This window comes from Phyllobates terribilis, unplaced genomic scaffold (genome assembly GCF_046119375.1).
Source record: "Phyllobates terribilis strain yellow unplaced genomic scaffold, ASM4611937v1 Scaffold_11__3_contigs__length_659146591, whole genome shotgun sequence".
Classification (NCBI taxonomy): Eukaryota; Metazoa; Chordata; class Amphibia; order Anura; family Dendrobatidae; genus Phyllobates; species Phyllobates terribilis.
Genome location: NW_027362771.1, coordinates 20295400 through 20314271, shown reverse-complemented (window position 1 = coordinate 20314271; position 18872 = coordinate 20295400).

Genomic DNA, 18872 nt, shown 5'->3' with positions numbered 1-18872 from the left:
GCATAAAAAAATAATATTTTCAGTGTCTCGCTGACTATTCAGACACCAATATATCTGTTTAAAAGAGTCGGATGTAGGCCAGAGAACTAGAAATGTGTTTTTCCTCTTCCATGGTTCAAATCTGGGTGTTATCAACCTGCTTGCCTTTTTCCATAAACAAAAATAGTTTGAGTGTGTCGCTGACTGTTCAGACACAAATGTATCTATTTTAACAAGTCTGGTATACAACAGGAATATATAACTGTGGTTTTGCAGTTCCACGGTTCAAATCTCTGTATTATTCACTTTTTTGCAATTTTTGCATAGAAAAAAAACATTTTCAGTGTCTCGCTGACTGTTCAGAGACAAATATATCTTTTTAAAAGAGTCTGGTCTACGCCAGAGAACTGGTACTGTGTTTTTCCTCTTCCACGGTTCAAATCTTGGTGTTATCAACCTGCCTGCCTTTTTCCCTAAAAAAAAATAGTTTGAGTGTGTCGCTGACTGTTCAGACACAAATGTATGTTTTTTAACAAGTCTGGTATACAACAGGAAATTATAACTGTGGTTTTGCAGTTCCACGATTCACATCTGTGTATTATCCACTTTTTTGTCTTTTTAGCATAAAAAAAAAATTTTCATTGTCTCTCTGACTGTTCAGACACAAATATATCTGTTTAAAAGAGTCTGGTCTATGCCAGAGAACTAGAACTGTGTTTTTCCTCTTCCACTTTTCAAATCTGGGAGTTATCAACCTACTTGCCTTTTTTCCATAAAATAAAAGTTTGATTGTGTCGCTGACTGTTCAGACACAAATATATCTATTTTAACAAGTCTGGTATACACCAGGAAATTATAATTGTGGCTTTGCAGTTCCACTATTCAAACTTTGTATTATCCACTATTTTGTCTTTCTTGCATAAAAAAAAACATTTTCAGCGTCTCGCTGACTGTTCAGACACCAATTTATCTGTTTAAAAGAGTCTGGTGTAGGCCAGAGAACTAGAAATATGTTTTTCCTCTTCCACAGTTCAAATCTGGGTGTTATCAACCTGCTTGCCTTTTTTCCAAAAAAAAAAAACAGTTTGAGTGTGTCGCTCACTGTTGAGACACAAATATATCTATTTTAACAAGTCTGGTATACACCAGGAAATTATAACTGTAGTTTTGCAGTTCCACAGTTCAAATCTCTGTATTATCCACTTTTTTGTCTTTTTTGCATAAAAAAAAAAACATTTTCATTGTCTCGCTGACTGTTCAGACTCTAATATATCTGTTTGAAAGAGTCTGGTATAGGCCAGACAACTAGAACTGTGTTTTCCTCTTTCACGGTTCAAATCTGGGTGTTATTAACCTGCTTGCATTTTTTCCATAGAATAAAAGTTTGATTTTGTCGCTGACTGTTCAGACACAAATATGTCTATTTTAAAAAGTCTGGTATACACCAGGAATTTATAATTGTGGTTTTGCAGTTCCACTATTCAGACTTTGTATTATCCACTATTTTGTCTTTCTTGCATAAAAAAAACATTTTCAGTGTCTCGCTGACTGTTGAGACACCAATTTATCTGTTTAAAAGAGTCTGGTGTAGGCCAGATAAATATAACTGTGGTTTTCCTCTTCCACTGTTCAAATCTGGGTGTTATGAACCTGCTTTCCTTTTTTCCATAAAAAAAACAGTTTGAGTTTGTGCTGACTGTTCAGACACAAATATATCTATTTTAAGAAGTCTAGTATACACCAGGAAATTGACACGCCCCTGGGCCTGTGTCGCGCTGCGTTGCGCACGTGGGAGCTTACCCGGAGCCGGATCTGTTGAGGGTTGTAGTCTCGTGGCGGTGACCCGGTCCGTGCCCAGGGAGTCAAACTGAGCGGCGATGTATCAGCGGTAGATGTTGGACGACTACGCCACCCGTTGAGTACAGCTAAGGAGCTGCTGCTGCAGGACAGACCCCTGAGGCCGGTGGTAGGATTGTGCAGCGTGATAGTATAACCCCCAACGGGAGGGGTATGGCCTCAGGGCAGCCGACATGGATGATGGGGGTAGCAGGAACCACTCGGAGACGGTACGGTGTAGTTCAGGGTCTTTACTGGTGACAAAGATAGACCCTCCCGGAGTACTGGCTAGCGATTGGGGCCTGGTCAGTCCTTGAGCAGATGGAATCTCCCCTGGCCAGGCAGAGTTGTAGGCCTCCCAAACTAACTGTACTCTTCTGGCTACCTTGCTAGAAGCGAGTATAAGTAGCCCACGTCCCTGAGTGTACCGTGTGGTGCTCACCCATATGGCCGGTGACTCAGGGCCTTCTAGTAGCTTCCGCTCCACGACGGCGGTGCTGGTCCCATGCGTTTGACCGTGCCTTCGGGTTTCTTGGCCAGAGGACCTGAAATCCCCTGCCTGACGGATTCTGCTGCTGGGTAGGAGTTAGTCCCCACAGCCTCGGACTCCGGGTCCGGTAAGAAATCTTCTCAGTAAGGGCGAGCTCTGCAGCTGCCAGCCCCTGACTCTTTGTAACACTGCTCCCACAGAGCTCCTGTTGTTTCTTCCTATGCTGCTTCTCTTCTCTACTTCTGGCATGGCCCAGGAGCTGGGCCCAGCCGGAGCCACAGCTCCCTGTCAGCCCTCCTGGCTGAACTCTCCCTCTCAACTCTCTAACCCTGCCTCAGCCCCAGGTTTATACAGGGGAAGTCCTTCCCCTCCCAGGACTGGGTAGGAGGTGTGGCATGCATAGGATTCCTGACCAAGAGACCTCCCACCTGCTCTCAGACATAACATTGCTGTTACTGTGGAAACCAGACCCCTGGGGTGCCACATTCCCCCCTAGTGAAATTTAGTACTCCGGGACTAAACATATTTTTAAACATAACAAGGTATAAACAATAATAGTACAATAAGAAAAACATATAAAGATGGTCACGGCGTGTCCGCAACCGGGTGCAGTTTTTGAAGAAAAGCAAGGTGTCCATTTCACCAAAACAGGGAGACGTAACCAGGTAGGGGCCTGTCCTGCCCCGAGTCCTTAACAGTCTTTAGTCCGTCCTGGGTTACGTTCCAACTATGTACAAAGGATTCCCGGCAAATCCACCAAAGACTCCCATAAATTACTAGAAACACATAATTATTTACAGGATATGGCCGCTCTCAGTCCTCGGCCAGTGGGGATAAGGAATGGCTGCTCACAGTCCTCAGCCTGGTTTAAGATAGGGGCACATGGGGAACAATTCACTAATCCCAACGGGGACCATATTTTAATTAGCAGCAGTCCTTGTACCCTTACGGGTAACTATTTACAGCTCTTTATTCACGCTACTTCCCTTCAGTAGCTATGTCCTCTTTGTGCTCCCTCCTGAGGGTAGTCCTCAGACCCGTCCGGGTCCTCTTGGCTTTCCTCGTATTGGTAGTACTGCAGCTCCTCCTCGGTTAGCTGGGTTAGTATCTCTGCGACAGTCCTCCTCCCAGGTGGCCAGGACTTTACCTCCCTTTGGGCTGCTCCGGTTAATTGGGCCACCAGGATGCTCACTTTTTGCTCCTCTGTGAGGGGGTACACCTGGAAGAGGCTATCCAGCTTTTCTCTAAAGTCATGCAGGGTATGTGACTCCCCTGAGTACTGGGGTAGCCAGGCTGCCCCCGGGATATAGGGCATGGTGAAAGGCATGACCGCAACAGCGGTGGCGCTGGCGGGGGTTGAAGCGGTGAAGCTCTCCTCCGTATCTGACATCCTTCTCCCCCCTAGTGGACCGTGGCCTACCTTGCGATGATAGTCTTCCATAGGCCGCGGCTCCGCAGTGGATCGTCAGGGTTGAGGACCTTCTGTCGCGCTCCTGTGACGTCGGCGTCTGCTGGGCTCCTTCCAGGACCTTACGCAACGTCCGGACGTGAGGCGGGGCTTCAGTTCTCGCACGCTTTCGGAGTCCACGCCCCTCTTCTTCCCGCGCGGCGTCCTCAAGATGGCGTCCAACGGCGGGAAAACTCCACGGAAGGCGGGAAGAAGGCTGAAAATGGCGCCGGATGGCGGGAATCTTCACCGATGGCGGGAAGAAGGCTGAAGATGGCGCCGGATGGCGGGAATCTTCACCACAGGTAAGTTTGAACAGTCTTTTTCAGGCACGCAGTACCCGGTGGTTGCGGGCACGAAATCCTGCCGACTACGCCAAAAATTGACGCGCCCCTGGGCCTGTGTTGCGCTGCGTTGCGCACGCGGGAGCTTACCCGAAGCCGGATCTGTTGAGGGTTGTAGTCTCGTGGCGGTGACCCGGTCCGTGCCCAGGGAGTCAAACTGAGCGGCGATGTATCAGCGGTAGATGTTGGACGACTACGCCACCCGTTGAGTACAGCTAAGGAGCTGCTGCTGCAGGGCAGACCGCTGAGGCCGGTGGTAGGATTGTGCAGCGTGATAGTATAACCCCCAACGGGAGGGGTATGGCCTCAGGGCAGCCGACGTGGATGATGGGGGTAGCAGGAACCACTCGGAGACGGTACGGTGTAGTTCAGGGTCTTTACTGGTGACAAAGATAGACCCTCCCGGAGTACTGGCTAGCGATTGGGGCCTGTTCAGTCCTTGAGCAGATGGGATCTCCCCTGGCCAGGCGGAGTTGTAGGCCTCCCAAACTAACTGTACTCTTCTGGCTACCTTGCTAGAAGCGAGTATAAGTATCCCACGTCCCTGAGTGTACCGTGTGGTGCTCACCCGTATGGCCGGTGACTCGGGGCCTTCTAGTAGCTTCCGCTCCACGACGGCGGTGCTGGTCCCATGCGTGTGACCGTGCCTTCGGGTTTCTTGGCCAGAGGACCTGAAATCCCCTGCCTGACGGATTCTGCTGCTGGGTAGGAGTTAGTCCCCACAGCCTCGGACTCCGGGTCCGGTAAGAAATCTTCTCAGTCAGGGCGAGCTCTGCAGCTGCCAGCCCCTGACTCTTTGTAACACTGCTCCCACAGAGCTCCTGTTGTTTCTTCCTATGCTGCTTCTCTTCTCTACTTCTGGCATGGCCCAGGAGCTGGGCCCAGCCGGAGCCACAGCTCCCTGTCAGGCCTCCTGGCTGAACTCTCCCTCTCAACTCTCTAACCCTGCCTCAGCCCCAGGTTTATACAGGGGAAGTCCTTCCCCTCCCAGGACTGGGCAGGAGGTGTGGCATGCATAGGATTCCTGACCAAGAGACCTCCCACCTGCTCTCAGACATAACATTGCTGTTACTGTGGAAACCAGACCCCTGGGGTGCCACAAAATTATAACAGTGGTTGTGCAGTTCCACGGATCAAATCACTGTATTATCTACTTTTTTGTCTTTTTTGCATAAAAAAAAACATTTTCAGAGTCTCGCTGACTGTTCAGACACCAATATATCTGTTTAAAAGAGTCTGGTGTAGGCCAGAGAAATATAACTGTGGTTTTCCTCTTCCACTGTTCAAATCTGAGTGTTATAAACCTGCTTGCCTTATTTCATGAAAAAAAACAGTCTGAGTGTGTCGCTGAGTGTTCAGGCACAAATATATCTATTTTAACAAGTCTGGTATACACCAGGAAATTATAACTGTGGTTTTGCAGCTCCACAGTTCAAATCGCTTTATTATCCACATTTTGTCTTTTTTGCATAAAAAAATAACATTTCCAGTGTCTCGCTGACTGTTTAGACACCAATATATCTGTTTAAAAGAGTCTGGTGTATGCCAGAGAACTAGAGCTGTGTTTTTCCTCTTCCACGGTTCAAATCTCGGTGTTATCAACCTGCTTGCCTTTTTGCAATAAAAAAAAAAACAGTGAGAGTGTGTCACTGACTGTTCAGACACAAATATTTCTATTTTAAGAAGTCTGGTATACACCAGGAAATTATAACTGTGGTTTTGAAGTTCCACGGTTCAAATCTCTGTATTATCCACTTTTTTGTATTTTTTGCCTAAAAAAATAACACTTTCAGTGTCTCGCTGACTATTCAGACACCAATATATCTGTTTAAAAGAGTCTGGTTTAGGCCAGAGAACTAGAAATGTGTTTTTCCTCTTCCATGGTTCAAATCTGGGTGTTATCAATCTGCTTGCCTTTTTTCCATTAAAAAAAAACAGTTTGAGTGTGTCGCTGACTGTTCAGACACAAATATATCTATTTTAACGAGTCTGGTATACACAAGGAAATTATAACTGTGGTTTTGCACTTCCATGGTTCAAATCTCTGTATTATTCACTTTTTTGCATTTTTTGCATAGAAAAAAACATTTTCAGTGTCTCACTGACCCTTTCAGACACAAATATATCTTTTTAAAAGAGTCTGGTCTATGCCAGAGAACTGGTACTGTGTTTTTCCTCTTCCATGGTTCAAATCTGGGTGTTATCAGCCTGCTTGCCTTTTTTTCATAAAAAAAAACAGTTTGAGTGTGTCGCTCACTGTTCAGACACAATTATATTTATTTTAACAAGTCAGATATACATCAGGAAATCATAACTGTGGTTTTGCAGTTCCACGGTTCAAAACTCTGAATTATCCACTTCTTTGTCTTTTTTGCATAAAAAAAAAAATTTCAGTGTCTCTCTGACTGTTCACACACCAATATATCTGTTTAAAAGAGTCTTGTGTAGGCCAGAGAAATAGAACTGTGTTCTTCCTCTTCCACGGTTCAAATCTGGGTGCTATCAGCCTGCTTGCCTTTTTTCCATAAAAACAAAAAACAGTTTGAGTGTGTCGCTCACTGTTGAGACACAAATATATCTATTTTAACAAGTCTGGTACACACCAGGAAATTATACTTGTGGTTTTGTAGTTCCATTGTACAAAACTCTGTATTATCCACTTCTTTGTCTTTTTTGCATAAAAGAAAAATTTCAGTGTCTCGCTGACTGTTCAGACAAATATATCTGTGAAAAAGAGTCAAGTCTACGCCAGAGAACTAGAACTGTGTTTTTCCTCTTCCACGGTTCAAATCTGGGTGTTATCAACTTGCTTGCCTTTTTTCTATAGAACAAAAACAGTTTGAGTGTGTCGCTGACTGTTCATACACAAATATATCTATTTTAACAAGTCTGGTATACACCAGGAAATTATAACTGTGGTTTTGCAGTTCCACTATTCAAATCTTTGTATTATCCACTATTTTGTCTTTCATGCATAAAAAAATAACATTTTCAGTGTCTCGCTGACTATTCAGACACCAATATATCTGTTTAAAAGAGTCTGGTTTAGGCCAGAGAACTAGAAATGTGTTTTTCCTCTTCCATGGTTCAAATCTGGGTGCTATCAATCTGCTTGCCTTTTTTCCATAAAAAAAAACAGTTTGAGTGTGTCGCTGACTGTTCAGACACAAATATATCTATTTTAACGAGTCTGCTATACACAAGGAAATTATAACTGTGGTTTTGCACTTCCATGGTTCAAATCCCTGTATTATCCATTTTTTTGTCTTTTTTGCATAAAAAAAAACATTTTCAGTGCCTCGCTGACTGTTCAGACCCAAATATATCTGTTTAAAAGAGTCTGGTCTAAGCCAGAGAACTAGTACTGTGTTTTTCCTCTTCCACGGTTCAAATCTTTGTGTTATCAACCTGCTTGCCTTTTTCCATAAAAAAAAATAGTTTGAGTGTGTTGCTGACTGTTCAGACACAAATGTATCTATTTTAACAAGTCTGGTATACAACAGGAAATTGTAACTGTGGTTTTGCAGTTCCAAGGTTCAAATCTCTGTATTATTCACTTTTTTGCAATTTTTGCATAGAAAAAAACATTTTCAGTGTCTCGCTGACCCTTTCAGACACAAATGTATCTATTTTAACAAGTCTGGTATACACCAGGAAATTATAATTGTGGTTTTGCAGCTCCACTATTCAAACTTTGTATTATCCACTATTTTGTCTTTCTTGCATAAAAAAAAAAAACATTTTCAGTGTCTCGCTGACTGTTCAGACACCAATTTATCTGTTTAAAAGAGTCTGGTGTAGGCCAGAGAACTAGAAATATGTTTTTCCTCTTCCACGGTTCAAATCTGGGTCTTATCAACCTGCTTGCCTTTTTTCCAAAAAAAAAACCAGTTTGAGTGTGTCACTCACTGTTGAGACACAAATCTATATATTTTAACAAGTCTGGTATACGCCAGGAAATTATAACTGTAGTTTTGCAGTTCCACAGTTCAAATCTCTGTATTATCTACTTTTTTGTCTTTTTTGCAAAGAAAAAAAACATTTTCAGTGTCTCGCTGACTGTTCAGACACCAATACATCTATTTAAAAGAGTCTGGTGTAGGCCAGAGAAATATAACTGTGATTTTCCTTTTCCACTGTTCAAATCTGGGTGTTATCAACCTGCTTGCCTTTTTTCCATAGAAAAAAAACAGTTTGAGTGTGTCGCTGACTGTTCAGACACTAATATATCTATTTTAACAAGTCTGGTATACACCAGGAAATTATAACTGTGGTTTTGCAGTTCCACTGTTCAAATCTCTGTATTATCCACTTTTTTGTCTTTTTTGCATAAAAAAAACATTTTCAGTGTTTTGCTGACTGTTCAGACACAAATATATCTGTTTAAAAGAGTCTGGTCTACGCAAGAGAACTAGAAATGTGTTTTTCCTCTTCCACGGCTCAAATCTGGGCGTCATCATCCTGCTTGCCTTTTTTCCATAAAATAAAAGTTTGAGTGTTTCGTTCACTGTTCAGACACAAATATACCTATTTTAACAAGTCTGGTACACACCGGGAAATTATAACTGTGGTTTTGTAGTTCCACGGTTCAAATCTCTGTATTATCTACTTTTTTGTCTTTTTTGCATAATAAAAAAACATTTTCAGTGTCTCGCTGACTGTTCAGACACCAATATATGTGTTTCAAAAAGTCTGGTGTAGGCCAGAGAACTAGAACTGTGTTTTTCCTCTTCCATGGTTCAAATCTTGGTGTTATCAACCTGCTTGCCTTTTCTCCATAAAAAAACAGTTTGAGTGTGTTGCTGACTGTTTAGACACAAATATATCTATTTTAACAAGTCTGGTATACACCAGGAAATAACTGTGGTTTTACAGTTGCACGGTTCAAATCTCTGTTTATCCACTTTTCTGTCTTTTTTGCATAAAAAAAAAAACATTTTCATTGTCTTGCTGACTGTTCAGACACTGATATATCTGTTTAAAAGAGTCTGGTGTAGGCCAGAGAACTAGAACTGTGTTTTTCCTCTTCCACGGTTCAAATCTGGGTGTTATCAACCTGCTTGCCTTTTTTCCATTTAAAAAAATGTTTGAGTGTGTCGCTGACTGCTCAGACACAAAAATATCTATTTTAACAGGTCTGGTGAACACCAAGAAATTATAACTGTGGTTTTGCAGTTCCAGGGTTCAAATCTCTGTATTATCCACTTTTTTGTCTTTTTTACATAAAAAAAATCATTTTCGGTGTCTCACTGACTGTTCAGACACCAATAAATCTGTTTCAAAGAGTATGGCAAAGGCTAGAGAAATATAACTGTGTTTTTCCTCTTCCACGGTTCAAATCTGGGTATTATCAACCTGCTTGCCTATTTTCCATAAAAAAAAACAGTTTGAGTGTGTCGCTGACTGTTCAGACACAAATATATCTATTTTAATAAGTTTGGTATACACCAGGAAATTATAACTGTGGTTTTGCAGTTCCACGGTTCAAATTTCTGTATTATCCACTTTTTTGTATTTTTTGCATAAAAAAAACATTTTTAGTGTCTCCCTGACTGTTCAGACACCAATACATCTATTTAAAAGAGTCTGGTGTAGGCCAGAGAAATATAACTGTGATTTTCCTTTTCCACTGTTCAAATCAGGGTGTTATCAACCTGCTTGTCTTTTTTCCATAGAAAAAAAACTGTTTGATTGTGTCGCTGACTGTTCAGACACAAATATATCAATTTTAACAAGTCTGGTATACACCAAGAAATTATAACTGTGGTTTTGCAGTTCCACTGTTCAAATCTCTGTATTATCCACTTTTTGGTCTTTTTTGCATAAAAAAACATTTTCAGTGTTTCGCTGACTGTTCAGACACAAATATATCTGTTTAAAAGAGTCTGGTCTACGCAAGAGAACTAGAAATGTGTTTTTCCTCTTCCACGGTTCAAATCTGGGGGTCATCATCCTGCTTGCCTTTTTTCCATAAAATAAAAGTTTGAGTGTTTCGTTCACTGTTCAGACACAAATATACCTATTTTAACAAGTCAGGTACACACCAGGAAATTATAACTGTGGTTTTGTAGTTCCACGGTTAAAATCTCTGTATTATCTACTTTTTTGTCTTTTTTGCATAAAAAAAAAAACATTTTCATTGTCTTGCTCACTGTTCAGACACCAATATAGCTGTTTAAAAGAGTTTGGTGTAGGCCAGAGAACTAGAACTGTGTTTTTCCTCTTCCACGGTTCAAATCTTGGTGTTATCAACCTGCTTGCCTTTTCTCCATAAAAAAACAAACAGTTTGAGTGTGTTGCTGACTGTTTAGACACAAATATATCTATTTCAACAAGTCTGGTATACACCAGGAAATAACTGTGGTTTTACAGTTGCACGGTTCAAATCTCTGTTTATCCACTTTTCTGTCTTTTTTGCATAAAAAAAAAGCATTTTCATTGTCTTGCTCACTGTTCAGACACCAATATAGCTGTTTAAAAGAGTCTGGTGTAGGCCAGAGAACTAGAACTGTGTTTTTCCTCTTCCACGGTTCAAATCTGGGTGTTATCAACCTGCTTGCCTTTTTTCATTAAAAAAAACAGTTTGAGTGTGTCGCTGACTTCTCAGACACAAAAATATCTATTTTAACAGGTCTGGTGAACACCAGGAAATTATAACTGTGGTATTGCAGTTCCACGGTTCAAATCTCTGTATTATCCACTTTTTTGTCTTTTTTACATAAAAAAAAATCATTTTCAGTGTCTCGCTGACTGTTCAGACACCAATAAATCTGTTTCAAAGAGTATGGTGAAGGCCAGAGAAATATAACTGTGTTTTTCCTCTTCCACGGTTCAAATCTGGGTATTATCAACCTGCTTGCCTATTTTCCATAAAAAAAACAGTTTGAGTGTGTAGCTGACTGTTCAGACACAAATATATCTATTTTAACAAGTCTGGTATACACCAGGAAATTATAACTGTGGTTTTGCAGTTCCACTGTTCAAATCTCTGTATTATCCACTTTTTTGTCTTTTTTGCATAAAAAAAACATTTTCAGTGTTTTGCTGACTGTTCAGACACAAATATATCTGTTTAAAAGAGTCTGGTCTACGCAAGAGAACTAGAAATGTGTTTTTCCTCTTCCACGGCTCAAATCTGGGAGTCATCATCCTGCTTGCCTTTTTTCCATAAAATAAAAGTTTGAGTGTTTCGTTCACTGTTCAGACACAAATATACCTATTTTAACAAGTCTGGTACACACCGGGAAATTATAACTGTGGTTTTGTAGTTCCACGGTTCAAATCTCTGTATTATCTACTTTTTTGTCTTTTTTGCATAATAAAAAAACATTTTCAGTGTCTCGCTGACTGTTCAGACACCAATATATGTGTTTCAAAAAGTCTGGTGTAGGCCAGAGAACTAGAACTGTGTTTTTCCTCTTCCATGGTTCAAATCTTGGTGTTATCAACCTGCTTGCCTTTTCTCCATAAAAAAACAGTTTGAGTGTGTTGCTGACTGTTTAGACACAAATAAATTTATTTTAACAAGTCTGGTATACACCAGGAAATTATAACTGGTTTTGCAGTCCCATGGTTCAAATCTCTGTGTTATCCACTTTTTTGTCTTTTTTTCCATAAAAAAAAAACATTTTCAGTGTCTTGCTGACTGTTCAGACACCAATATAGCTGTTTAAAAGATTCTGGTGTAGGCCAGAGAAATAGAACTGTGTTTTTCCTCTTCCACGGTTCTAATCTCCTTTTTTTACCCTTTTGCCATTGATAGTGCGAGTGTAAGCTATTTTATTTCATTTACAATGGGGATGGTACGTGGCAAGGGCCCTTTAACTGGACGTTCTGGTCATGGTGCGTGTAGAGGACAGGGCCGTTGCCAAGGTGAAATTATTCACAACAGCCACATCTTTTCGCTCCCAGTTCTTGACCGAATTACTAAGGAAGCACACAGCAACAAGACCACTATTGCAAACTGATCAGTGTGAACAGGTTATTGGTTTGATAGCAGATTATACTTCCAGTCACCTGGGCACCACCCCCTCCGGTCTGTCTTCCACATGGTCAAATGTTAATAGCCGTGAGTCTCGACTGCATACTCCTCCTCACCCTGATGCTCCTACCTCCCACCATGCCGAGTGTCGTCAGACAGCAACTGATCCCACAGTAGGACACTCTGAAGAGCTGTTCACTGGTCCATTTCCATATTTGGGCAACTCGCCTGCTCCGCTTGAAGTGGTGGAAAAGGAGATCCCATGTAGTGATATCCAAATATTTGAATAGCCAAGGCCACAGGAAGGCGACACTGCCAATTTGTAATGAGGTGGACGATGACGAGACACAATTGCCACAAAGTGATGAGGACCATGGTGCGTAAGTGGAAGAGGAGTGGTGGTGGATGATCTAGTAACTGAAACAACATGGCAGGAGGATACGCAGAGCGAGGCCAGCAGCACACAAGGGGAGGGAGGCAGAGTACCCCAACAGGCAGGAAGAAGCGGTGTGGTGGACGCAGACAGAAGGCGGGCAACCATTCCCCGTAACACCAACACGAGGGACGTTGCCAGTATAACCGAAAGGTCTTCCAGAGTCTGCAATTTTTTTAGAGACTCTGCTGATAACTAGTGTTGAGCCACCCCCGTAGTGTTCGAGTTCGGTTCGGTTCGTCGAACACCCGTGTGTTCGCCGAACTGTTCGTCGAACTGTTCGTCGAACACCTTCGAACACCGTTAAAACCAATGGCAGGCAAACAAAAACACATAGAAACACATAGAAAACACCTTCAAAGGTGTCCAAAAGCTGACAAACTGCTCAGAAGACACAACTAACACATGGAAAAGTGACAAGTACATATAGTCATGCGAAAATAAAAGAGGTGGAGGAGTAAAAGGAGGGGGAGACACAGATATAGGCATGTCATGCCCTTCTAAAATCCAAAAAGTGAGAAGCCGACACGGCCAGTACGCTCCTGCCCGTGCCACCTCCGTGTCGCCGGGTTTGTGCCAGAGCCGCGGTGAACCCTGATGGCCAGCCCCCCTCTCTCAATACTGGTGCCTGTCCGCTGGTGGGTCGAGCGAGCCCCCCTGTGGTGGAGGCAGCTCTAAGCTTTTTAATTTAAATTGTCTCTCTAATTTGAATGAATACACTTTAAATCCATTTACAAGGATCTATTGGAGGGCAAGTCTCATGCCAGCAGCCGCGTAATTCCAGCTCCAGTAGCATCCACTAAAGCTGCTTCAGTTAAAAAGCTTTTATAAGAATCGAGCTCGGCTGTCCACCGCAAGGCATCCTACTGCCAGTCCCAGCCCCTATGCCTTGGGGTGCCTCCTGATGCTCTTCACTGAGTATCCCATGGTCCCGAAGCATTTCCTTTGAAAAAATTAAGTGTCTAAACTACAGGTGGTGTAGCTTGCTTAACAGCCGGGATAATCCGCTGACTAGCAGACACTGCTACTAGGCACAAAGTATTTCCTGGGCTAGATGCAGTTAAAAATTTGTAATTAGATACTCTCGTTGGATGCTGAGAAAGCATTCCATAGAGTCTCCTGGCACGCCATATATGATTCTCTTAAAAAGCTTGGGGTAGGGGTCTAGGGGACCCTTTTATAGCCAAAATCACGGCCCTGTATCGCAATACGTCACCTAGGCTGAAGATAAATTGAACTGTAGCACCCTGAGGGCTCGGTTGCTACAGACGTATTGCACCTCACCCAGAGGTGTGATATCTCACTCTCAGGTAAGGATGGAGTGTGGATCAGGACCCGACACCTGCATGCATTACACCACATTGCCGTGGGGCAGGGCGACCAATATGCCCCTGAGATGGGCACGACAGTCCCTGTCCCTGGCTGGAGTGGGGGGAGGGAACACTGAGGAAGGGGAACCCTGTAGTGCAGGAGCAGGGAGGAAGCAGTTCCTGGGTGCATTGAGAAGGGAGTATAAAAGGTGGGCACCATCTTAGTTCAGTGCAGAGAAGTCTGAGCAGAAGTGGCAGGGAGCAGGGGCTCTGCATGAGCTCTGCTCCGGAGGCGGGCCTAGTAACAGAGGCCCAGGCCTGGAAGAGGGAGAAGGAAGGAAGAGGAGCGGAGAAGGCTCCAGGAATGAGTAATGAAGGGATCCCAGGGGTGCGGACGGGCGAGTCGCCACCGCACGCCCAAATCCACCTGCGTGGAGGGGTCAGGCCAAAGGGGGAGACCGGTCCCCAAACTAGTGGAGGCAGGAAACGACCCTCAGCTAGAAACCGGAGGCTCTGACATTTTATGTGGCGCAGCCCCTTGCTACACCCGCTAGGAAGGCACCACATAGGGTCAGGGAAACTGGCGGCAAGTTTACCAAGAGGAGGCCCGAGGCAGCCGGACAGAAGTGTTGGTAAGAAAGGCCAGACAAAGGACACACAAACGGGGTCCTGTGAAGTGCTCCAAAGTTATCTGGGAGTTGTCTGAGCCCCTCACCTGGTGAGCACAGTACGACGTGGGCAGCCGTTACCTGCAGACGTGGTCTGGATAATAAGAACTGTGAGTAAAGGCCCTGGACTGCATCACTGACTCCGTGTCGTTACTGCTGCTGCCCTGCACCATCACCTCCATCCTCCGCATACACTGCCCTGAGGCTATACTCCTCCCGTGGGGAGTTATGCTACGCTCTGCTGCACCCACAACACCAGCCTCAGCGGTCTGCCCTGTAGCGGCGGTTCACTCTGACCGCAATCCACGGGTGGCGTAGTCGGACATTTAAACATCAAAACCACATAAATAGTTCCGCCACTGGTTTGACCGCCCTGAGCCACGGAACCGGGTCGCCGCCACGAAGACTACAACCACCAGCATCCACCAAAAAGGGTCCGGCTCCGGGTGTCCCAAGGCCCAGGGGGTGCGTCAGAACATTTTCATCACCTTTCACAATCACCAATGGGACAAGGCAGGGATGTCCTCTGTCCCCTCTCTTATACATCCTAGTGACGGAGCACCTGCTCTCATCAATTCGCCATAACCCCAATAATAGGTGGATTGAGGTGGGAGGCACCGAGTACAAGTGCTCTCTATTTGCTGATGATGTCCTAGTATATATCACTCAATCACATATATCCATCCATGCTGTTATGGCTGAAATAGATCACTTTGTTACATGGTAAAATTTTAAAATCAATGCAGCGAAGTCTGAGGCCCTCGATGTCTCCCTCCCCAAATCCATATAGGATTCCATCCAGTCCAACTTTCCCTTTGCCTGGCCCTCACAGGGTATCAAATACTTAGGAATTCCTATTCATAGAGACCTCTAACATCTATGTTATCTTAATTTTGGGCCCTTTATTGAACAATTCCATACAGACCACGGTTGGCAAGTTAGAACTGTAAGATTCATTACGTGAACCGCTGGTGTTTTGTGGAAAAGCACATGTACACCGCGTTCCAAATTATTATGCAAAAAGTGTTTAGGAGTGATAAGGGAAGAATTTGTTTGTTTGTCAGTTAAACTCATTGATGGTGATGTGTGTCAGGGCTCTTTATATCACTGTAAGCAATTGCAGACACCTGTGCTAATTAGTTTGGCAGGTGTGTCCAATGAAAGGCAAGACTACTTAAGAAGGCTCTCTCACATTATTAAGCAGCCTACATTTTCTGCCAAAATGGGAAAGAAAAAGGATGTGTCGGCTGCTGAGAAGCAACAAATTGTGGAGTGTTTAGGTCAAGGCATGACTACAATCAACATTGTGCGATGATCAGGATGAAGTGTCTTGGCAATCAAGAAGTATGTAGCTGATTCACAGTACACACGTGTGCGTGCTGATAAGGGCAAATTGAGGACTCTTTCCTACAGGCAATTACGTCAGGTTGAAAAAGCCTTGTCATAGCAGCAGACAAGTTTTTGAAGCTGCTTGTGCCTCCAACGTCCCCCGAACAACAAGATGCAGGGTCCTTCAGAGGTTTGCAGCTGTGCATACGCCATCCTGTCGACCTCCTCTATCCACTTCACACAAGCAGAAACGGCTCCAGTGGGCCAAACATTACATGAAGACTGATTTCAAAACTGTTTTGTTCACGGATGAGTGCCGTGCAGCGCTCGATGGTCCAGATGGATGGAGTGGAGGATGGCTGGTTGATGGACACCCCACGCAAACACGGCTACAGCGCCAACAAGGAGGAGGTGGAGTAATGTTTTGGGCTGGAATCATGGGGAGAGAGATTGTCGGCCCCTTTAGGATCCCTGAAGGCGCTAAAGATGAACTCCATAATGTATGTGGATTTTCTCAAACAGCACTTCCTGCCATGGTTCAAGAAGAAGAACCGTGTATTTCACAGCAAGATCATTTTTCTGCATGATAATGCACCATCTCATGCTGCACATAAAACATCTGCATCTCTGGCAGATATGGGCATAAAAGGGGACAAACTTATGGTGTGACCCCCATGCTCCCCTGACCTCTACCCCATTCAGAACCTTTGGAGCATCATTAAAAGGAGTGTCTATGATGGCGGGAGGCAGTTCACATCTAAGCAACAGCTCTGGGAGGGTATTCTGTCCTCATGCAAAACAATTGAAGCAGAAACCATCCAAAACCTGACAAATTCAATGGACGAGAGAGTTCAGAAGCTCCTTTCGAACAAGGGGTCCTATGTGAAAATGTAACATCACCTAGAATAAAGTTTTGAGTTGAAAACTGTTTGATTTCAGTTTCTAACAACCTGCTAATGCTTATAATTTCAAAAATGACCATTTTTTTGGTCTTTATTAAAATGAAAAGGTTGATCGAAAAGTTTGGGGGATCTAAGAGTGTGGCAACCCAGTAGTCATGATTTCTTCGAATTCTGACAATATGAGGGTCATGCTGCAGGTAGTGCAGCAAGAAGGCACTTATGTGTCTTGCGCATCTCGGAGCCCCAAAATTATTTTCCGGGCTAGATGCAGCTAAAAATTATTTTTAATTTTAAATCTGGTGGAGCTTATTATAGATGGCCTAATAGGATCAGTGCTGCACACTGCTACAAAGCCCAAATTATTTTCCAGTCAAGATACAGATAAACATGATTAGTAATTTGAAAGCTTAAAACGTTTGGTAGGGTGATTTTAACCAATCATCAAGCTTTTACTCTCCCCAGGATGACACAGGGGTAGAAAAGTCGTTTCGGATCCATGATTTGTTCATCTTTATGAACGTGAGTCTGTCTACATTATCAGTGGAGAGCCGTGTGCGCTTATCTGTCAGCACACCACCAGCAGCGCTGAACACACGTTCAGACAGAACGCTGGCTGCGGGGCATGACAAGATCTCCAAGGCATAAGTGGCTAGCTCCGGCCATTTATCCAGATTGGAAGCCCAAAAAGAGCAAGGGTCCAGTGACACAGTCGTGGCTTCAATGTTTACTTGGAGATACTCCTGTACCATCGTCTCTAGGCGTTGACTATGTGTCAGACTTCTTGTCTCCTGTGGCCTTGCAAAGGATGGGCTAAAAAAGTGGTGAAATGATTCCGCAAAATTGATGTTACCAGCAGATACTGTGGTTCTGTTACGGTTTGAGTGCTGAACACTTGACGGTCCCACGGTTGGCAAGTTGGAACTGTGAGATTCACTACGTGCACCACTGGTATTTTGTGGAAAAGCACATGTAAGATTCTGCAACAGTCTCTGCTGATACTCCTGCATGCGTGCATCCCTTTCTATGGCAGGAATAATTTCGGCAAATTTACTTTTGTACCGGGGATCTAACAGTGTGGCAACCCAGTAGTCAGGATTATTTCTAATTCTCACAATTCGAGGGTCATGTTGCAGGTAGTGCAGCAAGAAGGCACTCATGTGTGTTGCGCATCCAGGAGCACCAAGTCCCTGTTGTGTTGGTGGCGAGGTAACAATCATGCTTCCTTCCTCTGTCCTCTCCCCCCAACCTCGCACAACAGAAATGTGATCAAGGTCTCCCTCATCTGATGAGTCTTCCATCAGTTCGTCCTCCACTTCTTCCTGGGCTCCTGCACCTTCCTCACTAGTTTGGCTGCTACCATGCGCCCTGGTAAAACCATCTCCCCCACCCTCACATGCCTGCCGCCTTGGTGCTGCCGACCTTCTGGACCTTGCAGATGTTAGCCCTTCCGCATACAACTCCTCCTCCTCTACTTCCTCCACCTCCTCTTGTGCCACCACCTGACTCCGAATTCTGTTTAACATGTGCTTCAACATGTAAATCACCAGAATAGTCATGCTGATAATGGCATCGTCAGCACTAAACATCTTCGTCGCCATTTCAAAACTGTGCAGAAGGGTGCATAGGTCCCTGATCTGAGACCACTCCTCCAGCGTGATTTGCCCCACCTCTGAATCTCGTTGGCCCAGGCTATACGTCAGAACGTATTGCACCAGGGCTTGTCGGTGCTGCCACAGTCGCTGCAACATGTGCAGAGTTGAATTCCACCGGGTACGCACATCGCATTTTAGCCGGTGAAGTGGCAGGCCCAACGACTTCTGTAGAGATGTAAGTCGCTGAGCTGCGGGATGCGAACGGCGGAAGTGAGCACACAGCGACCGTGCCCTCTGCAGAAGGCCATCTAGTCTGGGATAGTGGGCTAAAAATTTCTGGACAACCAGGTTCAACACGTGAGCCATACAAGGCACGTGTGTGACATTGCCCCGGCGAAGGGCCGCACCCAGGTTTGCAGCATTGTCGCACACGGCCTTCCCTGCTTTCAGGTCCAGTGGAGACAACCATTCATGAAATTGGTTCTCCAGAGCTGACCACAACTCCTCAGCTGTGTGACTCACATTTCCCAGACATTTCAATGTAAAAACCGCCTGATGACG